We start from the raw sequence: 12,288 nt of genomic DNA, 5'->3' as shown, positions 1-12,288 counted from the left end.
CTTACGAATTTTGTAATGCTTTTGTAATGCTTCCAATCTGCTTGGAGAAGCAGATTGAATACCTACATTGAAAATACAATAAATTTGTTCGTGGACCTCGTACAATTTCTTGCCATTTTCTTCTTTTTACTTCTATTCGCATAGTGTGTCATCCAAATCATCCTCTGACAACTCCATTCATCTGCTATCTGCCTGGGCCCAAAATGTACTCAGAATACTCGAGAAGACCACGTGAATGCGAACCTGTTGTATGGGCCGAAAGTCCCATAAAAATGTATCAACAAATGTTAGTTTACTTTCTGTTTCCTTTTGCCTGGCATGGCGACATGGTATCTTCCATTTCTTATTCGCCATAACTGAAGCTTGTGACACCGACATATTGATTTGCAAGCCTTCCATTGAATTTACTCGGTATCGTTGGTCGTTGTGGAGAAAAGGAGAGGAATCTTTCCGAATTATGGAAATAAAAGTAATTCTTTGTGTTTGTTTGAATGATATCTGAAATTGTTACCTCAATTTCACATACCATTTCGGTTTTTTCTATGTTTGATTAAATAATACGCAATAACAAAGTAAATTAGATTACTTCAATGTAGTTAAAATTTATGATATATTTGCGTTAATGTATTAGTGTTCTACAGCATGTATGAATGTGAAATGATTATTTTAAGTCTTGGTGCATAAATCTGATAAGGGTGTGACATCTAGGTATGACTGTGAAAATTGATGACGCTGAATTACGAAAATGTGCCAAATGACTTAACTATGAACGGGCAATGGGTGACATTTAAATCAGTTCAACATAGTGTGCATCAGACACACATGCCTTGAAGATCTCAGTTGAAAATGTGAATGGACGATGCCTACCAAATTAATTTTAAGATTGCATTATGCCAAAGCAAATCACTTGGAAACAAGGCAGAAAATATTTCTCAGGAGTGAGAGCAATTTGAAAGGCATAAAGTAACGAACAATTGTCCATAAATGAGTTAGAAAACAGAATATCAGTACAAAACAGCCAGACATATCAAGACAGGCTGTCACTCACTTTACAGGTTAAATACAAAGGCTAAAACTAATTAATGCAGATGCTACGTGGTGGAGATGTGGCTCAGTGAGTAGCACTGCTGCCTAACCACAGCTGGGAACTGGGTTTGTTTCCAGCCTCGTGTTAAATTCTTTGTGGAGTTTGAACATTTTTCCTGTGTCTACGAAGCGTCCCTCTTGGTGGTCTAGGTTCCGCCCAAATGTGTAGCTTCGGGAGTTTGACCATGCTCAATTGCCTATAATGCCGCCTTGATGAATTGAATCCGGGTCTGAAGGGGTCGCACTTCAGAGTTTCAATGTGCAATCGGTTGGCTGAATGCCATACATACACACTGCAGGGGTTCCCTGCAATCTCTCTCCAGCAGCAGTGAACGTGAAGGAATAAGTACGATGCCGAGTTACAGGAAGACCTAAGCAAAAACATTGGCCTGGCATCAAATACTTAACCTGTCTTTTTCAGTACACTTGTCATTAAACAAGAATGTAATTGCACGAAGTTACTAAGCTCTTACATAAAACAGCAGATGGCTCACTAAATCTTTGGAAAGAAGGAATCTTATCACGTTATCAATTCTGTAACACAAGTCACTTCATTTCTAAGTAATACACTTATCAATTCAGGGCATTTGGGATTGCCGAATAAACATTTCACTTAGACAAAGGCTAGAACAGGAACTGATACGTGAATCCAAATTGACTGAGTGCAAAGACTTCAACGTGTTGCTTGAAATCATTATTTATTTGCTGGACAGACACTTAATGGTGTCTTGGTTAGCAACACTCACATGACAATAATGATTCAAACCCGTACAGAATTTGGGAGACTCGGGAAACATCAAAGAAAAGAAAATGCAATATGAAGACACAACATATGAAACACAACCGAGAAAGAACTGCAGAAGCTGGAAAGCAGAAACAACAACAGAAGTTGCTGGAAAGAATCAGCCGGTCTGGCAGTGTCTGCGGAGAGATATCATTTAAAGTTTTGAGTCCAGTGATCCTTCGAAAGAACTGATGGCAGCACTTCTAAAAAAAAAATGCAGAGAAGCGAGAGGAGGTTAGGTGTAAACGATAGGTAGAGATATAGAGCCCATAGAAATGCAAACCTGTTGGCTCCAAAAAACGGGAATAGCAATCACCTTTATAAATCTTACGGCTTCTAATTGTGTCTAAAAAGGGGTTGTGCTTAATTGTAGACTGTGTGATAGTAAGGGCGGGTCTATTCAACTGGAGGAAAACTTGGGGAAAGCATTTGGGCTCAAATTGCTGAAATCGATATTGAGCCCAGAATGCGGTATATTTCTGAAGCAGGAAATCAAGTCCTATTCTTCAAGCTTGCGCTGAACTTCGCTGAAGCACGGCAGCAAGCCTGTAATGGATATGTTGACTCGGAATGTGCGTCATATTCTTGAAGTGGCAGGCAAAGGAAAACTTTGGAATTTGGCTCTGTGGAAGAAATGTTTGGGTTTCACAAAGCAGTCACTCAGTGTGTGCTTAGATTCGGAAATATAGAGCACACTACATTGAGCAACAAGTATACTAGACTATACAATTGTACTGACTGAATTGCAGATAAATCCGTGCTTCACCTGGGAAGATTTTTCGGGCCCACAAGTACTGAGGAGGGGCGAAGTAATCCAGCAGGTAATACACCATCTGTGGTTACATGGGAATGTGCCATGATGCTGTCAGGTGAGAGGTCGACGGTGGATAGGGAGCGGCCCAGGATATACCAGAGGGAACAGTTCCCTGCGGAAGGCTGACAAGAGAGAAGGAAACATGTTTCTGGTGGCGGCTTCCCATTGAAGCTGGCTGAAACCGTGGTGAATATCCTGAACTATTGTGCAAATCCTACCCAACAGATTGGTCTGTATTTGTCGAGAGATGGTCAGATGTACTTCTTTTTAAATCATTGAATGGACAAGAATTCTCCCAATGATCATGTTCTGAAAAAAGTCAGTTCACTCCAGCACATAAGTGTTTATTAATTAATCAAAATAATAGTCATATCTGGTTGTCGAATCTTGCTTTGTGGACTTCACCTGACACATCGCTGATGTTAGTGGAGGTGATTAGAATGAACGAAGCCACGTGTTTTGAACGAGTACACATAGGCCCACCCAAAATAATTTTCAAAATTTTAACCACGACTGTACCTATCATGGTTCTGTTCAACAGGTGAGTTGTGGATATTCTAGGGATGATGCAATTAGTGCATCCAGTCTGTTCTAAACAAAACGGAATTCATGTGAAAGATTACCGAATGAAATCCCTCGAAAACAGGAGAGAACACAGAATAACTAAACCTATTCAAAACCCAACAGATTATCCAAACGTAATGATGAATTTACAACTGCTTGCAACAATATGCATCAACACCCCTTGGCAAAACAGTAAAATAAAACACAGGGTCTGGCAGGAGAGACGTCAGGGAGAGGAAGGATCAACATGGACCTCGTTCTTTGAATCCAGCTGCTGTCCAACTAATGGTTGCTGAAATCAAGCCAAACCAAAACAGACTGAAGCTGATCTGGCAGGACTGGCGAATCCCTTTTGGTTGTACACTCTTTTTGTAAAACGTGAAAGCTTATTAAAGTACATTCCCGCAGGCATTTCGGAAACTTTCTTTTCGGCCTCCTGGAAATAAAGTCAACATACACTTGTAAAAGGAGCAGCAACATCACACACGTCAATCATGTTAACACATTTTAACATGTTGCAAGGTCTTCGAAGCATTATACAAATCCAAGTGCTTGAAAGCATTCATACCACCAAAATTACATTTTGATGCATTCAAAATTGTGACATTTCTTCAGCTTCAGACCATTAAAAATTTAATGAAATTGCCATTAATTTAAATATTGACCTCTTTTGAGATGCTTCTTTGATAAAACAGAAATTTTAATTTCGAAACGATTGTAATATCTCGTGCAAGAGATGTTCCACAGCTGTCTTTTTATTTCTAACATTGGTCAATATTGGTACAATAATCCTTGTTTCAAATTGAACTCAAAATTTTTTTCTCTGTTGTTGCTTCTACCCTTCATTTGAATAAAATCATGCATTGGTGAAAATGTATCCAGAAGAAGTTCAAGATTAGACAATTGAATGAGATAAAGAAATCAAAAATTTACCTGTAACCCTAGCAGCATTAAAGAGATACACATGCGAATATAAAAAACTTGATTACTCGCAAACAACCATTTCTCAAATTGGCAGTTTTAGAAAAAAGATTCAAATTTGCTATCTGTACTTAGAATTGAACAGCATTAAGTCTAATTATAACACAGAGTGAAATAGCAAATGCTTCCGACACATTTCCTGTATCTCATCCATTCTTCTCACTCTTACCGACTTGACTCCCAAGACCTCCCATTTCGAACGTGCCCTTGCAATTACTCGATTAAATGATCTTTATTCTTAATCACTACCTTGACGCTACAGGGATATGGAGATAAGACTGGATACTGTCATTACCTGGATAGATAATTGGGAAGCCTGGATTGACATGAGTGTTTATTTGACCACCTTCCATACTGAATGCAGTTTGTCGTTTTTTTTCAGTTCAGAACAAACGCCAGGATTTTTTGATGGAACAGTGTAGACATGGGTTTTCACTGTATGTCATCAAGCTCTTCATTTGGCTTTGGAGAATTTCGGTTTTGGACAGATTGTAGGAAACCTTTCTTCACACGACATGCTGAGTGGTGGCAGTCCTAAAATTGCGAATGTGAATAAAGAAGGAAAATTTTCTGTGAATTTAATTTGTTTCAATAGTTTCTGGGTGTATTTGATTGGACCATTTGTCAAGTACAAAAGTACAAAAGGTAAGGACAAAAGGGTACCGAGTGAGAGAATAGGACACCACCAAGTTCAGCAAGGTGGCCTTTGTGTGGAGCCGCAATGATGGGGAGATAATAAACGAGTATTTTTCATCCGTTTTTATTGTGAAGAAAGACAGGGAACAGATGGAATGGGGGGGGGGGGGTGCAATCGATGGTGACATGCTGGCAAATATGGACGTCTTGAACAGCATAACAGCTGGTAAATCCCTCGGAGCTGATGAGATGGACCCCAGAACTCGGTGGGCAGTTAGAGACGTGATTGGTGGGCCTCTTACTGAGGTATTTGTATCATCGATAGTAACAGGTTAGCTGATGGAAGACTGGAGGGTGACTGACGTGGGGCCATTTTTCAAGAAAGGTTGTAAGGACAACCCATTGAACTATAGACCAGTGGGCCAGACGTCGCTGGTGGGCAATTTGTTGAAGAGAATCCTGAGGAATAGCATAGACATGTATTTAGAAAGGCAAGGAGTGAATACGGATCGTCAACATGAATGGGAAATCAAGTTTCACAAAATTGAGTTTTTTGAAGAGTAACAAAGAGGATTAATAAGTGCAGAGCGGTAAACGTGATCTATATAGACTTCAATCGGGCATTCGAAAAGGCTCCCCATGGGAGACTGGTGAATAAGTTAGATCAAATGAAATACAGCGAGAACCTGCCATTTGTCTACAGAACTGGCTCAAACCTAGAGAATGAAGTGTGTTGGCGGAGGGTGGTTGTTCAGATTGGAGGCCTGTGACCAGTGGAGTGCCACAAAGATTGGTGGTGGGTCCATTACTATTCGTCATTCATACAAATAATTTGGGTGTGAGTTTAAGAGGTTTAGTTAATAGATTTGCAGATAACACGAAAATTGGAGTTGGAGTGGACACCGAACCTTGGACTTCAACGTGGTTTAAATCAGATGAGCCACTGGGCTGAGAGTGGTAGATGAAGTTTAATTTAGATAAACGAAAGGTGCTGCATTTTGTGAAAGCAAATCTGAGGAGGACTTTTACTCTTAATGGGATGGTCTGAGGGAGTGTTGCTGGAGAAAGAGACCTTGGAGTGCAGGTTCATACCTCCTTGAAATTAAAGCCGCACATAGATAGGACTATGAAGAAGGTGTTTGGTACGTATGACTTTATTTGTCAGTCTGTTGAGTACAGGGGTTTGGGAGGTCATGTTGCGGCTACACAGGACATTGGTTAGGCTACGTTTGCAATATTGAGTGCAATTCCAGTCCCCTTCCTATCGGAAGGATGTTGCGAAACCTGAAATAGTTCATAAAATATTTCCAATGATGTTGCCATGATTGGAGGATTTGAGCAATAGGAAAGAGATTGAATAGGCTGTGCAAGTTTTCCCAGAAGTGTCGAAGGCTGGCGGTGACCTTATATACGTTTATAAAATCACAATGAGTATGAATAGAGTAAATAGACAAGATCTTTTCCCTGGCGTGGTTGAGTCTATGAACTCGTGGGCATAGATTTAGGGTGAGAGGGGAAAGGTTTAGTAGAGACCTTAGGGGTAATCTTTTCACACAGATAGTGCTGTGTTTGTGGATTGGCTGCCAGAGTAAGTGGTGGAGGCTGGGAAATCACAACATTTAAAGCGCGTCTGAATGGGCATATGATCATGAAATGTTTGGAAGCATATGGGCAGGATGCTAACAGGTGCTAACTCTCAGTGTTTTGCTCTGAATCTTATTTGTGTTCCACATGCATTAATTAATCTGTTGTTGTATCAGAACATAAGGTTTGTGTAACATGAATACCAATGCTCCCTGACCCCCATAACCAGACATTAAAAATCATTCGTACTTTCAACGAGTTAAATGGCGAATAATTGTCTCTGAATGCAAGCAGTCGTGCTTTTATTTTAATCATTGATAAAGGTCGGGAGAAAGTGTCTTTGAGCAGGGAGCATGCAGTGTTCAAAAATGCCTTTTGGGAGAGGTTAGCACAGCGGGATGAGCAGTGCTTTATTGTTCGCTCCAATCTGATCTCACAACTTGCTTTCTATCACATAGGCATTGCCACTACTAAATTCGGCTTAAAAATGTTGCTCTGCCCACACGGCTACACAGCTAAATCCAGGAGATTTGATTCCACTTCGTGTAGAGGAATGATTCTGAGCTCACTGTCGACAGAAAATACACTGTGGTTTAAAAAAAACAACAACAAATAATAGCAGTGAGATGAGGGAACAAATACCTTGGTCACAAATGATGAAGGTTCTCTGCAAAAAGATGGGGGCATTGAATTCATTAATAAATAGGAAAGAACTAGATCAGTGTAAGAATGAAATAAGATAAAGTGGTTTACAAACAAGTGGAGTTGAGAGATGTTAAAACTAAGTAACTCCAGCTTGCACTTTCATTCCACAACATTATGGCTGATCGAATTATAATCTCAAAGCCACAGTTCCAGCGACATCAACAACCTCTCACTCCATAGCGTGTGTATCGTTGGATATTTCGAATGAAGAATGCTTGATTTTCACAACAACTAACCAGGGAATATTAGGTTAAAATTACCTCTTGACATTGTTAAACTACTCAGACATAAGTAAACAACCGAAAGAAGTTGTCCGGTCCACTATACCAGTTCCATAATTTGGTAAAATCGTGGATGATATGGCTCGTGTGACAAGTTCACTTTCTTGCTTGCTTCGATGCCCTTTGGCTCCATGACATAAGGTCTGCATTCACATTCTTTAAAAAAAAACTTTTCGACCTGGACAAACGTGATCTCTGTGTGTTGCATTAATTTTAAACGCCGTATCTCTGTCAGAATTTAAGCCACTTTTTTAATCTTGCACAATCATGTCACATTTATTGTTGCAAATTATCCTAATTCTTATTGGTGCTGATTAGTCATGTATAGCAGTTCGGAGAAGAGTGAGAATTGTCTAATTTTACCACACATGACACCATCCGAAGTACCAAGTGCGATGGCACAATTAAAAAGTTAGGGACAAAATAGTAACCGAAACAAGAGTCAAAAAGTTAAGAATAACTTCATAGAAAAATAAAGAAATCGAGAATAGTTTGAACTGGGATGATGAAGTCATGAGTTAAATGTTTCACAGATTTTGATGACTCCTCCCCTTGTTTCGCTCTGCTCTGTTTTCTCGACTACGACCCGACACATACCTGTTGCTGGTGCCGAAGCTGCATCTGACATACTGCTTTAAACCCATGAGTGATCAGCTGATGTACTGTGGAGTGATTAGCCTGAAAGCCACCATGAGCCACTGTCGACGAACACGGGAGCCACAACCAGCCGTCGAGCGAACAGGCTGCGAGCAAACATGAGCTGCTGAAAGAGCAGGCTGTGACATCCATGAACTGGTGAGACATCAGGCTGGGTACGTGATGAGCTGTTGCGAGACTTGTTTTTGATCCCAAGGAACCGCTGAGAAACCGGTCTGGGACAGCCATGAGCTGCTGAGAGACCAGATAAGGACAAGCTATGAGTTGCAGTGCAAACAAAGTAGGTCACGCTGACAGAGAGAGAATATGGTGGGGCTGTAATGAGCTGCTGAGAGAACCGGCTTGGACCACGATGAGCTGCTGACAGAACAGTGTGGGACCCACCATCAACTGCTGAGAGAGCAGGGTGGGCCCGCCATGAGTTGCTGAGAGGCCGGGCTGGGGCTGCTATGAGCTGCTGAAAGAAAATGGGGGACCGGTCAAGAGCTGCTCAAGGAACAGAGTGGAACCGCCATGTGCTGCTGAGAGACAAGGCTGCGGCAGACCATGACCTGCTGGGAGAAAAGAGTGGGACACGCAGTGAGCTGATGAGAGACAATCCTGGGAACAGACATGAGCCGCGGTCAACCAGGCTTGATTCGGCCATGAGACACGAAGAGGCCAGGCTGAGAGCCATCCAGAGACCAAAGGGAAAAGAAATAAATATGATGAGGGAAAATGTGAGAAGAGAGTAGATGGAGCAAAGGGCCTCCCATCGGACCGGTATTGTTCTTGTTTATCAACGTTTTCGTCATAAATGAGACTGCTGTGGCTGTCAGGTTGTGAAGGGAGATGGAACGATCACCACTTTGGCGGAGTGACGTTCGTTCATCAACAGTGAAATGCATTTAGTCTCATCACATTACCCTGAGGATTACCGGTTTTCATAACCTGGGACTGAGTTGTTTGACCACAAGCAACTACAATCATCTGATTCATTTCATCCATTTGGACTACCTCAACTCTCAACCTCTGCCACTAAATTTTAACCAATCGATTGCACTCCATATAACATAATAGGCGCAGCTTTATTGAGGTAGAAGGCTATACAATACAAACAAATCTGTGCCTTGCCCGAATATCTATAAGATTTTAAAGAAAATATGATGGTGCGAAAATGTGTTTCAGGAAACACATCATTTGTGTCCAGAAAACGAAAACGATTTCTCCTGCCGAACAGAGGTTTCCAATGCAATACTTTAAATGTGGGTAATCTTTTAATGACATTAATGGATCAGTTAAAAAAAAATCAGTTTTACTCGTTTGTTGACTGCCTCAAATTCCTACACTTATTTGGTTTTCAGTAACACAGCTTTTGTTGCTTATGAAGGGGAAAGTCAAAAACCAAAAGAAACCTGCTCTCGACCAACAGGTTTATTTGAAACCGCAAGCTTTCGGAGCTCCCGCTCCTTCCTCATACATTGAGTTCCCAAATCTTGCGGTTTCAAATAAACCTGTTGGATTGCAACCCGGTGTCGTGTGATTTTTGACTTTGTTCACCAGAGTCCGCCACTGGAACTGCCACCTATTAACGGGAAAATAAGAAAATGCCACAATACCAGGAAATGTTAATTTGTTTGTTATTATTATCGGATGTTACATGAGTGGAATTTTAATATCGTACTCAGCACGTGACCCTCGACATATATGTGTGCACCAAGTATAATCCGAACATTTCCTCTCGTATTTCTCAGATGTGAAGCTTTTTTAAGGTAAGACTGAGTCTTCATTACTTATTTTATTTTTCTCATCCAAGTCTTTTTCAACAAATAATTTCAGTTGTATCACACTGCAAACCTTTGCTATAAATTCGGTTTTACAATCTTGTATTCCACAACCACCTGATGAAGGATCAGTGCTCCGAAATCTCCTGCATGAAATAAAGAATTGATGGACTCTAGCCTACTTTCTTGTGACTTTTTTTTAACTCTGTATACCCCAGACCAACACCGGTACTTCCAAATCATGCAGAGTTTAAATTCAACAACTTAACACATGAACGGAATTGACAGCCGGGTAATCTATTCCAACCCAGCCAATGGTGCACAAATTGCAACAGAATGCACAAAACAAAGTCTAGAAATGAAAAATAGTCGTAAAGGTAACAAGTCAAATACATAAATGGATACGTGTATTAAAACGTCTCTCATAAATGTCTGAGGTAACCAAATTGTGACTGTAAAAAGAGCTTTCCAAACGAGAATGAATGACGTTACTTGCCAGTTTTCACTGTCTCGGAGGGTCAGCTGACTTTCTAATTGAATGCATGAACAGCGAAAATATGTAATTGTATTCCGCTGCTCCACTGATTAAATTAGTAGTTTATTAATTAGCTAACAATATAATAAAACTCATGATTTTCTGTGAACACACGTTTAAACGTCAGTATGTCAAATATCTTGAATGCACACAATTTACCTGAAACTCTGAACACGACAGCAGTGGATTACTGGTTTAAAAAAATCGTTGCTTTTGGAGGAGCATGCATTTTTTCTCAGACTAATGCATTGCTGCTCATTGGCTTCTGAAGTACAGATTGCGATGCACCTATTTATATCTGATGATTGCCACCAGCGACAGTTATTTCGGATCATCAGCTGTCCTTGGTACAGTCCCTATTTAAAAAAAAACATATTAATGCAGCCATGTCCACGCTAATGGCAACTAATGGAACAGACCATGCTTGTACAGAAAAAAAAAGTACGTGCGGTAACATGGTTTCAATGTTTGAACACGTAACAGAGGGAATGTATTTGACGTGAAAAGATTTTAACCTTTGAGACTGTTTTAACCATAGCTAATGTCAACATAAGACAAATTCTCGAAGATTATCTATTTTGATGCCTCCAACACCCTCCTGGATAACATTTTCTGAATTTCTACCACCTCTGGTTGAAATAAAAATAATTCTCATTCCTCTAAACCACATTCTCTTCTTCTTACACAGATGCTGCCTGGTCTTATTCACCTGGTTTGAAAATAATGAAGCTTTTCCAAATGTTTCAGAGAGTAACTGATGAGGAATGATGAGAGGAAGATGTTAACAATTAACAAAGAAGAGTGGGGAGAAAAGAGTGACTGGAATGAAGGAGCACATTGGTGTTTTGTGGGCGACGGAGAAATAGCACAAACGATGAGTCTGATGTGACTTACTTAGCTTCTAGTGGACCAGAATGACAGGAGGCTGATGTCTTCCTCCCAATGGGCATGTTTATAACGAGCAGGTCAGGAGGGTGTAGACCGACATGTTTTACAAACCCATCGACTGCCACAGCTGCCAGGATTGCACCTCTTCCCACCGTACCTCCTGAAAAAATGCCATACCGTATTCCCATTTACTCCGCCTCCGCCATATCCACTCTTAGGAGGACCAGTTCCACCACAGAACAACCAGATGGTCTCCTTCTTTAGAGACCGAAATTTCCCTTCCCACGTGGTTAAAGATGCCCTCCAATGCATCTCGTCCACATCCCAATCTCCGCCCTCAGACTCCACCCCTTCAACTTTAACAAGGACAGAACCCACCAGGTTCACAACTTGCACCTCACCAACCTTCGCATAAAACATATCATCCGACGACATTTTCACTACATCCAAACGGACCCCACCAACAGGAATGTACTTCCCTCCCTATCTCTTTCCGCCTTCCGCAAAGACCATTCCCTCCGTGACTACCTGGTCAGGTCAACGTCCCCCTACAACCCACCCTCCCGTTCTGGCACCGCAGGAATTGCAAAACCTGCTCCCACACCTCCTCCCTCACCTCTATCCAAGACCCTAAAGGAGCCTTCCACATCCATCACAGTTTTACCTGCACATCCACCAATAACATTTATTGTATCTGTTGCTCCCGATGCGGTCTCCTCTACATTGGGGAGACTGGACGCCTCCTAGCAGAGCGCTTTAGGGAACATCTCTAGGACACCCGCACCAATCAACCACACTGCCCTGTGGCCCAACATTTCAACTCCCCCTCCCACTCTGCCGAGGACATGGAAGTCCTGGACCTCCTTCACTGCCGCTCCCTCAACACCCGACGCCTGGAGGAAGAACGCCTCATCTTCCACCTCGGAACACTTCAACCTCAGGGTATCAGTGTGGACTTCAACAAATTCCTCATTTCCCCTTCCCCCACCTCACGTCAGTTCCAAAGTTCC

The sequence above is a fragment of the Chiloscyllium punctatum genome, chromosome 51, assembly GCF_047496795.1.
Source record: "Chiloscyllium punctatum isolate Juve2018m chromosome 51, sChiPun1.3, whole genome shotgun sequence".
In the NCBI taxonomy this organism is placed as follows: domain Eukaryota; kingdom Metazoa; phylum Chordata; class Chondrichthyes; order Orectolobiformes; family Hemiscylliidae; genus Chiloscyllium; species Chiloscyllium punctatum.
This window is presented reverse-complemented; position numbering follows the sequence as displayed.